The sequence below is a fragment of the Urocitellus parryii genome, unplaced genomic scaffold, assembly GCF_045843805.1.
Source record: "Urocitellus parryii isolate mUroPar1 unplaced genomic scaffold, mUroPar1.hap1 Scaffold_3059, whole genome shotgun sequence".
NCBI classification, from domain to species: domain Eukaryota; kingdom Metazoa; phylum Chordata; class Mammalia; order Rodentia; family Sciuridae; genus Urocitellus; species Urocitellus parryii.
In genome coordinates this window covers 36,264-50,086 of record NW_027552831.1, presented here as the reverse complement: position 1 = coordinate 50,086, position 13,823 = coordinate 36,264, and the positions used below count along the sequence as shown (strand labels likewise).

Below are 13,823 nucleotides of genomic sequence, written 5' to 3'. Positions count from 1 at the left end.
ATTTGCACTCTGGTCCTCCTGTTCCTGCTCATTCAGGCATGCCTAGGGACCTGGTCCTTTGTCCTTTCCCAACCGGTTACACCTAACTAATTATCTGAAAAATACCTCTGGTGCCTGCATAGGTTTGTGACATGCCTTGGTGGTTTTGCAACTAGGCCTGAAGTTGTTGGGCTGGGGTCTTTCAGTGCAAGCCTGTAATTGCAGTAACTTTGTTGGCTGAGTCAGGAGGATCACAGATTTGAGGCCAGCCTCAGCAATTTAGCAAGACCATCTCAAAATAAAAAATTTTTTAAAAGGGCTGGGGATATAGCTGAGCGGTAAAGGGCACAACCCCCCTTTAATCCCCAGTAACCCCCTCCCCCCAAAAAAGTCATGTTTTATATCTAACAATTTATAACTTTATAAAACTGGGAATTTATAATTTTCAAAAAGATCAAAAACAGTTATATCAATCAGTAAATGTGGTTCTTGAAGTCTGATGGCAGTAGTTGCAAAAATCACACTGGAAGCCAGCCACAGTGGCACATGCCTGTAATCCCAACGTCTCAGGAGGCTGAGGCCGGAGGATACAGAGTTCAAAGGTAGCCTCAGCAAAAACAAGGTGCTAAGCAACTCAATGAGACCCTGTCTCTAAATAAAATAAAAATAGGGCTGGGGATGTGGCTCAGTGTGCACCTGAATTCGGTCTCTGGTAATCCCATCCCCCCCAAAAGAGTCAAGAATCACACTCTATCTTGGTCACCAGGCCTGCCAAAACCTATTTGTGGAAAGAATAGTCTTAAAGCTCTAATTATATACTGTAGTAATTTTGTAGTTCAGGAACTGAGTCTGGTTCATACTTTATTTAACTTAACCACAACAAATATTGAATAAATATACTAATCTCAATTCACTGTAACTTTTCATTTTTTGCAGTACTGGGGATTAAACCCAGGGGCCCTCTACCATTGGGCTATATCTCCAGCTTTTTTGAAGGCAAAGTCCCACAAAACTGCAGAAGCTGGCCTCAAAATTGTGATCCTCCTGCCTTCTCATTCACTGGGATTATATAGGAGCACCACTGTGCTCGACTCATCTATTACATTCTTATTTATACACAGAAATTATTATTTTGTTGGATTGAAGCCAGGGCCTTGGGTCTGGCTAAATTGCCCAGATTGGCCTCAAATTTGTGATCCTACTGCCTCACCCTCCTTAGTAACTGGAAGTACAGGTCTATGCCATGGTGTCTAGCTAGAAATTATTTTACAATATGGTTGAGTAAATTTTGGAAAACAGACAATTCTGAATATTTTGGGTGGCAAAAACGATGAGTATTTCTCCTTCATGTAAACTACAGCAACAGCGTACAAAAACTTAGGAAGACTTAAAAATACTAATTTCTTTACCCATTAAATCAGAATATCTGGGGCCTTTTCAAAAGCTCTCCAGGTATGTAGATGCTTGGATGGGAACCAATAGATTACAATTAGTGGAAAATAATGTCTGTCCTGTTATTTAGAGGAAGCATAACTATTTATATTCAACACTTTACAGAACTACGAAATTACAGCTCCCATAAAGACAGCACAACCCGGGGCACTTGCTTCATGATATACTTTTTACTCACTGAAGGCTGTCACTAGAATTAAAGCGGTCTACTTCTTAAAACAATTAGGCACTGGCTCCTCCCCACGCCACGCCCAGCGCCCCAGTGCATCTTATATGATAGGACCCTTAGAATTGTTTTTCTAAAGAGTACCTTTTAGAGTTCTCACGTGTAGTAAGGGAGAGATTATAAGATTTGGAAAAATTTAGAAGGCAAACAGTAGATAGCCGGGGCCTCGGCGCGTGCTAATTACGCGTTCTGACACTGAGCTAGCTATACCCACAGACCAAGGAAAGTTCTTGGTTAAAGAACCATCTTATCCACGTTTTGAGGATGGATGTCAACTGTTGACACTCCTACATGGGAATATTAATGCAGTTGGCGAAACTGTACCACACAAAACTTTGGAAATATGATTTTACAAGCTGTCTGTTTAATTACCACAGATACCCTTTTAGGACCCAGAAGAAGCAGCTGGTATTCTCCGACCGGGGCACATCTGCGACGCAGGTCGGGAAAGTTTTCACCTCGGCTTCCCTTCCCTAAATATTTGCAGTCACTTACGCTGCAGCCAAAATGTGGACGCTCCGGTTCCCGGGTCAAAACCAACCTTTGAGGACTCTCCAACTGCGACAGTAAGCTGTATTTCCCTCCCCCACCTCCATGCACGTTTCCACTTTTCACAAGCTTCTGTTTCCGGGTCGGCACCCCACAGTTATTCCGGTCTTGCGTACTAGGGCTGGAGCGCCCTCCCCGCCCCACACCGTTGCCATGGTAGCCGCCGACCTAGGGCTGTGGAAGTTAACCGGTAAAGTAGGGGCGGTGTCCCTTGCCTGGCTGGGGCTGCGCGGAGCCGGGCCAGTGGGATTACAGAATGGGCTGAGGAGGCGGCGGCTGCCGGAACAAAGTCGACAGCCGGCGAGGGGCGCAACACCGGTCCGGGATTCCGGGACGCGGGTTGAGGAGTGGGCGGGAAGGAGGCTTTGGTAGGACCCGTGGCATGTTGTGTGGACGACTGCACTGGTGCGGGAATCCCTTATTTGCCCCTAGCAGGAAGTGTGGGGACCCCGCGCTTGACACATGGTGACAAGTAGTGAGGGAATCTCAAAGTTGATGGGAATGACCGAGAAAACGGGAGGACCCCTCAAGTCTGGTGAGGATTGAAGCCGAGGAGGCATAATTCCCAGAGGCACACGGGCTTTGTGGAAAAGATTACTATTCCGTTTCCGTATTTGAAAGTGGGGGCTTACTAGGTCTATACATTATCCAGCTTGAATAAATAAAAGTGTAAACGTTTAACATTTTCCATTTTCTTTCTTTATTTCTATGAAGAAATAGAAACCAGGCTTTGAAAATGGAGATGTATGAAACCCTTGGAAAAGTGGGAGAGGGAAGTTACGGAACAGTAATGAAATGTAAACGTAAGGATACTGGGCAGATAGTGGCCATTAAGATATTCTATGAGAAACCAGAAAAATCTATCAACAAAATTGCAACGAGAGAGATAAAGTTTCTAAAGGTTTGCTTCTTTTGCCTTAATTGCTGTGTAAGTCAAAAGAAAAATTGTTATGAAATAAAAAATTTAAAATAGTTGAGTTAACCCATTCAACAGAAAAACCAACCTTATTGCTTACACTTTGTAATTTTATAGTACTACAAAATGTATGTGCTTCTGTATAATGTAACAGTTATGTAAATATTTGTGAATAGTTAGAAATATCGAAGTTTAATGCTTAATAAAAAAAAGTCTGTGCAAGAAATTGTGCTAGGTGCTGAGACTATACAGGGGTAAAAGGTGGTTATTTCCTCGATGACTCATAATTTAATCAGAAAGGAGAGTATATAAGACTAACACTAAATAAAAATTGGCTCATAATAAATGCCAAGTGATTGCCACAAAATTCTATTGGGCAGGGAAAGTTTCTTGGAGGAAATGGCACACATTTGGTTTTAAAGGATGTGTAGGATTTATATAAGAGGGATGAAACTATTGAGTTTCAAGTTGGGAAACAGCATAAACTTAGAAAGGCTAATGGACAATTGACAAAGAGCAAGAATAGAAAGAAAAAAGAATAGAGGCATTTGCCTATGCAGATTCCTGTGCAGAATTAGAGTTGAGATTAGTGTAGTAGATTCTAAACTCTTGTCATTTAAGTTAAGGACAGAATCAAAACTTGATTTTGTAAGATGTGGAAAGTGAAGGGGTTTTGTTTTTCCGTCAGTACTGGAGATTGAACACAGGATCTCACACCTGTTAGGCAAGTACCACTGAGCTACATCCCTAGTTCCTTTGTTTTGTTTTTCTCTTCACTTTTAAAAACACACACACACACACACACACACACACACACACACACAGCCTCCTTCTCTTCACTTTTTAAAAATTTCTTCTTTTTTAGGTATACATGAATTCCTTATTTATTTATTTATTATTTATTTTATTTTGAAGCAGGGTCTTGCTGGTTTGCACAGGCTGGCCTCAAACTTGGATCCTTCTGCCTTAGCCTCTCAAGTAGCTGGATTACACTTTTGGGCCACTGTACCTGCCTTCTTGTTTTTTAACTTTGTTGCAGTTAAGCTGATTATTTTTTCTACTTTATAGTTTAAAAAGAATAACCAATATGTGGCAAGACATGGAGAGGAAAAATGTATTTTTAATGTTACAACTATTATGCAAATTATTTAAAGATACCTTAACTTTTTTTTTCCCCCAGCCCTATTTTGAAATTTATTTAGAGACAGGATCTCACTAAATTGCTTAGCACCTCATTTTTGCTGAGGCTGGCTTTGAACTCAAGATCCTCCTGCCTCAGCCTCCCAAGCAGCTGGGATTACAGGCATGCACCACCCTGCGTGGTTAAGACACCTTAACTATTTAATTGTCTTATAGGATTTTTAATCAGCTGTAATTAATTCAACTAAGATTTCTTGGAGGGTTAAATCTAAAACTATTACTAAAATGAGTTAATTTGAACTAAAGTTTTATCTGTTAGAATTTTAGTAAATAAATTATAGATAATTAGCATGTTTGTAGAAATGTTGTCTAGTAATGGAGAAAAATAAAATTAAACAACTTGAAAAGGAGTAATGAAGCATTTCTAGGTGTTTCTTGTTTTTATTCTGATAGACACTGGGCATGGTGCAAACTTCTAATTCCAGCAACTGGGAATACTGAAGCAGGAGGATCTCGAGTTTGAGGCCAACCTCAGCAACTTACCAAGACCCTGTTGTTTCACAGTTTAAAAAAAAATTAAAGGACTGGGGATATAACTCTGGTAAATATCCCTGGGTTTAATACCTAATACCAAAAAAAAAAAAAAAGATATTTGAGAAGGTATCTGATTCTGGATGAATCTTCCCTAATTCTTATTAGCTCATGTTAATATTTCACTGTTTTCATTGCTTTTGCCTTTAAAATATAGACAGGAAGCCGGTAATTTTCCTTAGGTAAGGGATTAATGTTCTTGTGTCCAGAAGCAGTCAGTTCTTTCATTGCTGCATTACTCTGGCATCTTTCCAACCAGGGAAATTGGGAGCAAAAACAGGAAAGGAATCTGGTATTATATTTTGGCATGTTTTTCTGTTAGTCATGTTTCAAAGATTTTGGTCTCTGTAATACGAAGATATGAAGAAAAATTGAATAAAGGCAAATTTTAAAAACCAAAAGTATAGTTTTCTAATGAATACAATAATGAAAATATACCCTTTAATTTTTAGCCAAATGAATAAATATTTTTGGTAACTTGAAACAATGGTTAAATATTTCAGAATTGATTGTAATAAGGTCAATGTAAAAAATATATTAAAGTTAATTTTTTAATATTTATTTTCTGAGCTGATACACACTTTTTTTTTTTTTAACTGGGGGTTGACCCAAGGTCTGGCAATTACCCAGTCTGGCTTGAACTTGAGATCCTTCTGCCTCTACCTCCCAAGTAGCTGGGATTACAGGTGTCCTCTACTGTACCTGATTTACATGCCATTTTTGACAATATATTTTAAAACTATTTCCACAATTAGTTGTACCATTACAAAAGCTGTTTTGTGCTTCATAGTCTAGACAATGAACAAGAATTACCACACATGATTGCATATTTTTGTAAAGTCCCTGTGGTTATAAATTGATATCTCTTATATCTGAAGGTTTTCTAGATAGTTTAATATTTTGCACTCTGAAAAATTTATAATTTCCCCTGAAATTAATGGATTTACTCTCTAGAGTTTAAGACTCAAATTAGAAAATAATTAATTTGCATAAATTCAGATTACTTACTTAATGGTGTTGAAATCCATCCTTATTTGAAAATATAAGGACCTTGGGGGCGGAGATATAGCTCAGTGGTAGAGTGTGTGCTTAGCTTGTGCAAGGCCCTGAACTGGTTCCCCAGTTCAAAACTATAACAACAAAACAATCAGAAAACATAACAACCTAAGTGTCATATGTTAAATTTAACCATAAATCAAGTTTAAAAATTTGAAGACATTTCTCAGCATACTAAGTTTCATTATAGTACATTGTTTCTAAATTTTTAAAATAAATAATCAAATGCCAACTTGATGTAAATTCTATAAATAGTTATCATGAAATACCTTAAAATTTTTCTTAAAATAAGAATTGAAACTAGTCACTTGAGAAATTTTTTTGAAATACATGGAGGAAAAGAAGCTGAGAATATTTAAAAGTTACATAGATATTGTATGTACATGTTACCATATTTGAAATAATTTATTAAAAGTCTGTTTCTTTTGTCAATAGCAATTTCGTCATGAAAACCTGGTCAATCTGATTGAAGTTTTTAGACAGAAAAAGAAAATTCATTTGGTATTTGAATTTATTGACCACACAGTATTAGATGAATTACAATATTATTGTCATGGACTAGAGAGTAAACGACTTAGAAAATACCTCTTCTAGATCCTTCGAGCAATTGAATATCTTCACAATAATAATGTAAGTGCTTCATAATAAGCCAAACTATAGGATGGATCATACTTACTTCTTTGCATGATTAATAAATTTAATGTTGAAAGCAGGACGTTTTAAATAATATACTGTGGTTACTTTGGAAATTAGAGTTTCCCATCTCGCTCAGGGTTTGTTGTAGTGGCTGTGACTATTTGTTTAGTTGCATTCCTGAACTAATTCTTTGAAGTCTATATTCTTTGTCATGTATGTCCTCTGAAATCTCTGTTCAGTTAGCTTAGAGGTTAGTTACCAAGCAGACAGGCTTTTTAAAGTTAATTAATATGAAGTCCTGCAAATATCACCACAGTCCTATTATAAAATATTTTCACCACTCCAAAAAGATTCCTCTTGCTCATTTCACTCAACCCTAATATCTACCCCCATTCCAGGCAGCCAAGAATCTACCTTTTGGCTAGAGATACACCTTTTAAGATATTTATTATAAATGAAATGATATAATATGTGGCCTTTATCATATGGTTTCCTTCACTTACCATAAATTTTTGAAATTCATCTTTGTTGTATGCATTGCTACTTCATTTCTTTTTAATTGCTGAATGATATTCCATTTTATGGATATACCACATTTGTTTATCCATACACCAGTGGATAGACATATGGATTGTTTCCGATTTGGGGCTCTTATAGATAATATTGCTCTGAAAATTCATGTGTAGTCTTTGTATGGATGTACATTTTTAATTTTCATGGGTGTATATCCAAGATGGATCACATGGTTAGTTTTATTTATTTTTATTTGAGATTGTTGTTATTGTTGTTTTATTTGTTTGTACTGGGAATTAAGCACCTAAGGGGACTTTACCACTTAGCTGTAACCCCAGCCCTCTTAATTTTATATTTTATTTTGAGCTGAGGCTGCCCTTGGACTTGAAATCCTGCTGCCTCAGCTTTCTGAATTACTAGGATCACAGGTATGTGCCACCACATCCAGCCTGTATTTTTTAAAATTTTTTTTAAATTTAAATTACAATTGTTTGTATTATTCTTAAACCACAATCTTTTACTATTTTCTTTTTTAAAGTTTGTTCTAATTAGTTGTACATGACAATAGAATGTACTGACACATCATACATAAATGGAGTATAATTTCTCATTCTTATGTTTGTACATGATGTAGAATCACAGCAGTCCTGTAGTCATATATGTACATAGGGTAATCCTTTTCTGATACACTTCCCCTCCCTTCACTCCCCGCTACTTAAACTAAAGCAACTCTATTCTTCTCTAGTGTCCCCTCCACATTGTGAATTAGCATCCACATATCAGAGAAAACATTCTGCCTTTGGTTTTTCCTGTGTTGTTTTTAAAGAGACGACCAAATTGTTTTCCAAAGTGACTATCATTTTGAATTCCCACCAGCAATGGGTTCCATTTCTTCCACTGACGCCCCAATATTTGTTAATGTCATTGTGTGTGTGTGCATGCACTCTAGAAATCTAACCCAGGGGCTTGTGCGTGTTAGGTGCTTTACCACTGGCCATTACCCCCAGCCCTATTATTGTATGTATGTATGTATGTATGTATTTATTTATTTATTTATGGTACTAGGGATTGTACCCAGGGACACTTTACTACTGAGCTACATCTCCAGCCTTCTTCATTTTTTGTTGGGGGGCCCAGGATCTAAGTTGCTTAGGACTTCATTAAGTTGCAGAAGTAGGGGCTGAGGCTGTAGCTTAGTGGTAAAGTGCTTGCCTCACATGTGTGAGGCACTGGGTTCAATCCTCACCACCATATAAAAATAAATAAAGATACTGTGTATTCATCTGCAACTAAATAAATATTAAAAAGTTGCAGAGGTAGAGGTTGGCCTTGAACTTGCTGTCCTCATGCCTCAGCCTTTGGAATCACTGAGATTATAGGTGTATGCCACTGCACCTGGCTTATTATTGACTTTTTAATTGTTGCTATTCTAGTAGGTGTAAAATGGCATCTTTTGTGTGTGGAGGGTTAATTTTCTTTATTCATAGTGCAATTATCTATGTACAAAATCCTATAAAATATACAACAAAGCTAACAACTATTAAGTGAATTTATCAAGGTTGAGGAATTCAAGATCAACATACCAAAATCAGTTGTATTTCTATATATTAGTAACAATCAGAAATTCAAATTTACAAATATCATTTACAAAATACGAAATAATAGGGAAAATTTGACAAAAGATGTTCAAAACTTGTACAGTGAAAACTAAACATTGATAAGAAATATTAAAGATCATCTAAACAAATGAAGAGAAATTGCTTTTATGGAAGTCTCTATATTATGATGAAAGATCAAGGAAGATGCTTCAAAACAGAATTGTAGGGCTGGAGTTGTGGCTCAGTGGCAGAGCGCTTGCCTGTGTGAGGCACTGGGTTCAAATCCCAATATCACATACAAATAATAAATGAATAAAATAAAGGTCAGTCAACAACTAAAAAAAAACTTTAAAAATTCCAGAATTGTAAAAGTCAGAATTCAGAGAGTGTTTGGTTTCTAATAATATTCTCCCTGTAGTAATAGTGTTGGTTGCTGAAAAGACTGAGAATGTTAAGGAATGGAATGAGAGACTCTTCATGCCCCATGTTTATAACATTAAGGTGTTTGATGGGTATGTGGTGGGCAGAATATGTGAAGTAGTATCATAATGTGCTTATTTATTTCTATTTTCATGCACATTATATACTCAGACCTTGACATAGTGACTGGCATATAGCAGGAACTCAATAACAACTGTGGAAATAAAAAAGGATTAATGTAGTTTGACAGATACAACCTTAAGGAAGCTCAATTAGAAAGGCTTACCCTAAGTTATTTATTTAGTTATTTTGGCTATTTATGGAGGAAGACTGAGGCCAAACAAGAGCAACTTCCAAAGATTTATGGCAGTAGTTTGTATGAACTTTGAAAGATCTCAGATTTCTAATACTGAGACATTTTCACTCATGCTATTACACTTTGCAGATGATGAGTGTATGTCTGTATCATTCATCTGATTAAATTTAAATGCCTTCTTTGCTGTAGGCATTACATTGGACACTGAGAATATTGCTTGAACAAAGCATGTATCTTGCCCTCATGTAATTTACAGTACACTGGGAGTTTCAGACAAGTAAATAATTGACAGTTCAGCATGATAAATATTGTGAAAGGGGAAGTACACATGATGTGAATGTATGGAAGAATAAACATTTAAGCTTATATCCAAGAAAATGGTTGGCCAGGCAACTGGAACAACATCAACAAATGCATAGAGACTGGGAAATTAATATTGGCTCTGGCAAATTTGGAAACTAATATTCTATGGACAAGGGAGGGGAGGTTGAGAAGGTAGGCAGGGGCCAAATCTTATAAGTCCTTTCAAGCCAATTTTTGGAGTTTGATATTTATCCTATGGGATGGGGAATCCTTAAAGGGTGACAAACAGAGAAGTGATATGATCACACATGTGATTTTAGAATAGTACTGTGACTTCGTTGTGGATGTAGAGTGGAAGGGATCAGAATGGATTCAGGAAGAGCAATTGATAGTTGTGTAGTTTTGGTGAGAGAGCTGAGGAGATTTGAGCTAGGAAGATTGTAATAGTGTGAAGGATGGGAAAAAGGCCTTGGTTTTTGGCCTGAGCCATGGGGTCAGTGGTGGCTCCACTCATTGAAATAATGTATTATTGAGAATGAGTAGGTTTAGGGGAGAAGGAGATGCATTTAGCTTTGGATTTGCTGAATTTGAGGGGCCTGTGGTCAGTCTTGTGGGATTTCTTGTGGACTTTCACTCCTGGAAAGTAAGAGAGAGAGATCTTGGTGAGAAACAGAAATGTAGAAATCATTAATGTATGGATAGTTACTAAAGCTTATGAGTAGATGAACCATATATAAAATCAACTCAAAGTTGACTAAAAATTTAAATATAAGACCTGAAACTAAAATTTTCTTTACTAGAAGAAAAAGTAGGAGGAGACTCCATGACACTGATCTGGGCTGAGATATATGTCTCCAAAAGCACATGCAGCAAAAGCAAAAATAGACAAATGGAATTACATTAAACTAAAAGCCTTCTTTCAGTTTAATTTCTTAACCAAAGAAACAACCTGCAGAGTGAAGAGACAACCCACAGAAGGGGAGAAATGTTTGAAAATAATACCTCTGATGTTGACTTAACATTCAAAATATGTAAAGAATTTAAACAATGCAACAGATAAACTGATTTAAAAATGGACAAAGGATATAAACAGATATTTCTCAGCCAGGCTCGGTAGCACTTGCCTTTAATCCCAGTGGTCCTATAATTCCAGCAGCTCAGGAGGCTGAGGCAGGAGGATTGCAAGTTCATAGCCAGCCTCAACAATTATAGTGAGGCCCTGAGCAACTTATCGAGACCCTGTCTCAAAATAAAAAATAAAAAAGGGCCGTGGATATGGCTCACTGATTAAGCACCCTGCGTTCAATACCCAGTAAAAGGAAAAAAAAAAAAAGTCATACAACCAGGCTCAGTGTAGCATGTCTGTAATCCCAGCTACTCTAGAAGCTGAGGCATGAGTGTCATAATTTCAAGACCAATCTTGGGAACTTAGACTATTTCAAAATTTAAAAAGGTGGGAAGGAGGGGACAGTAGCTCAGTGGTAGAGCACCCTCTGGGTCCAATCCCTAGTATGAGGAAAAAAGAAAAGAAGAGAACCTTTGCACAATGTTGGTGGGAATGCAAATTAGTATAGACATTATATAAAACAGCATGGTGGTTCCCCAAAAATAGAAATTATGGGCTGAGGGATAGAGTACATGCCTAGCATGTGTAAAGCCCTGGATTCAATCCCCAGAAGTAAAATAAATAAGTAAAAAAAAAAAATAAACTTTCATATGCTCTATCAACACCACTAATATATATCCAAAGGAAATGAAATCAGTATGTCGAAGATACATCTATACTCTCTTGTTTATTGCAGCATTATTGTTTTTTAAAAATTTTTTTAGTTGTCAGTGGACTTTATTTATATGCAGTGCTGAGAATCGAACCCAGTGCCTCACACATGCTAGGCAATCGCTCTGAGCAACAACCCCAGCCTACATTATTCTTCTTTAAAATATTTTTTTTAGTTGTAGATGGACACAATATCTTTTTTCATTTATTTACTTTTATGTGGTGCTGAGGATTGAAACCAGAGCCTTGCATGTGCAAGGCAAGCACTCTACCACTGAGCTACAGGTCCAGCCCGGCAGCATTATTCTTAATAACCAATAAATGGAATTAAAACCAAAATGAAATAAGGCACAGGATAAATATAATGTGATTTCACTTATATGTGGAATCTAAACAAGTTGAACTCAGAGTGAATAATGAATAGTTGGGTAGAGAGTATAAGAATATATCTTCAAGAGGGTTAGCTGTGAAAGAAATGAGAAGGACAGTAACTGGAATGGGCCATGGGGATAAAGGAAAGTTAAAATTTCATAAGTGCTTTTGATCTTATAGAAATGTGATTTACCTTTTTAGTATTATGTCTATCCTGGCTATCCTTCCTTCCTTCCTTCCTTTCTTCCTTCCTTCCTTCCTTCCTTCCTTCCTTCCTTCCTTTCTTTCTTTCTTTCTTTCTCTCTCTCTCTCTCTCTCTCTCTCTCTCTCTCTCTCCCCCCCCCTCTCTTTCTTTCTTTTTTGGTACTGGGAATTGAACCTAGGTGTACTCTACCACTGAGCTACATTCCCAACTCTTTTTATTTTTTATTTTGAGACAGGGTCTCACTAAGTTGCAGAGGCTGGCTTTGAACTTGCAATCCTCCTGCTTCAGCCTCCCAAGTAGCTAAGATTACAGGCATAAAACACCATGCTAGGCAGGTTTTATTTAATTTTCAAGTGATAGATAGGTAAGAATTGAAAATATGTAAATATTTTTACATGTGCTAAGGAAATAAATTCATTGTCTTAACTAGATTTTCTCAGTGTAATTTTTGAGAGATTTTCTAGAAAATGAAACCTTATTTTAATGTATTTCATCTTCTGTTTGTTTTTTAGATTATTCACCGAGATATAAAACCTGAGAATATTTTAGTATCACAGTCAGGAATTACTAAGCTCTGTGATTTTGGTTTTGCACGAACACTAGCAGCTCCTGGGGACATTTATACAGACTATGTGGCCACACGCTGGTATAGAGCTCCAGAACTAGTATTAAAAGATACTTCTTATGGAAAGTATGTATATTTTGGGAATCTGCCTGGCCTTCCCAAGGCATCTCTTTTTTGCCCCTAATACTGATATTCTCTGCCCTCTGGATCTAGATTGGGGCAAAGAAGAGGGACACTTCTAAAGGTAATAAAGATCCTATGAGCACCTGTACTGCTGGCAGCTGCTGTTGTGCTTAACCTCTGGTCAAATAGCTACAGCACCAGGAGACAGAGGCAGACGTCTCAGGGTATATCCATGCTTGCTTTAAGCTGAGCCATACCTTTGGAGATCTGCCCCCTCTGTTTATCTTTGGTCTCTACATTTTGCAAAGGTTTTAAATCATTTACCTCCCTCTGCCAGTGTTATAATAGGATCTACCAAGTTTCCTGTTTCCTGGAAAAATGGCACCCTCTTTGCAAAGACTGGCAAATAGTAATTTTTAAATTGTACTGTTCTCAATGACTCAAAAAGGAGCATGGTCTCAGTCTAATGTAAAATAACTATCTAAAATACAAATAATCAGTCTTTTTTTTTTTTGCTATTAATTCCATTTTATTTTATAAGGGTCTTTGTCAAGTTTATCAGTTTGAAAACAATCCATTCATAATCACCACTTAAAGACAAAATCTCCTATAGACTAATGATTTCCATTCTGCTACCTACAGTTCACCTTACTCTTTGCTCTATGATAGCCACACTTCATTTCACAGGATCTGAACTATACAATTATGTATCAGAGACAAAATATTTTTCAAGTTTGCTTTCAAATGATACCTACAAAGAAGAAATGAAGTTTTCAAGTTTACAGAAAAACCATACTACAACAATTGACCAATATAAATATCTTAATACTTATTCTGTTCTATTGATAAGAATACTAATGCATATGCCCCCACCTGTACTTTCCCTATGCTATCATTCTGACACTTAAGAATATCTCAACTTGCAACCAAGATTTACAACCACTGTTCCTATCAATCAAATGGTGATGCACCAAAATCCCAATTCTCATGAATTTTTACATATTGAAATTACATTATTTACTTAAGACTAAAGAACTGGGCCTTACTTTATAAAAAAACAAAGATAGCCACATCAGTTTCATCCAT

At 36.8% G+C, this 13,823-nt stretch overlaps 1 pseudogene; it reads left to right on the top strand.

The window, feature by feature from the left end:
- The first annotated feature begins 370 nt into the window (after nucleotides 1-370).
- On the top strand, nucleotides 371-13,219 carry LOC144251927 (cyclin-dependent kinase-like 3; annotated as a pseudogene).
- Nucleotides 13,220-13,823: the final 604 nt, after the last annotated feature.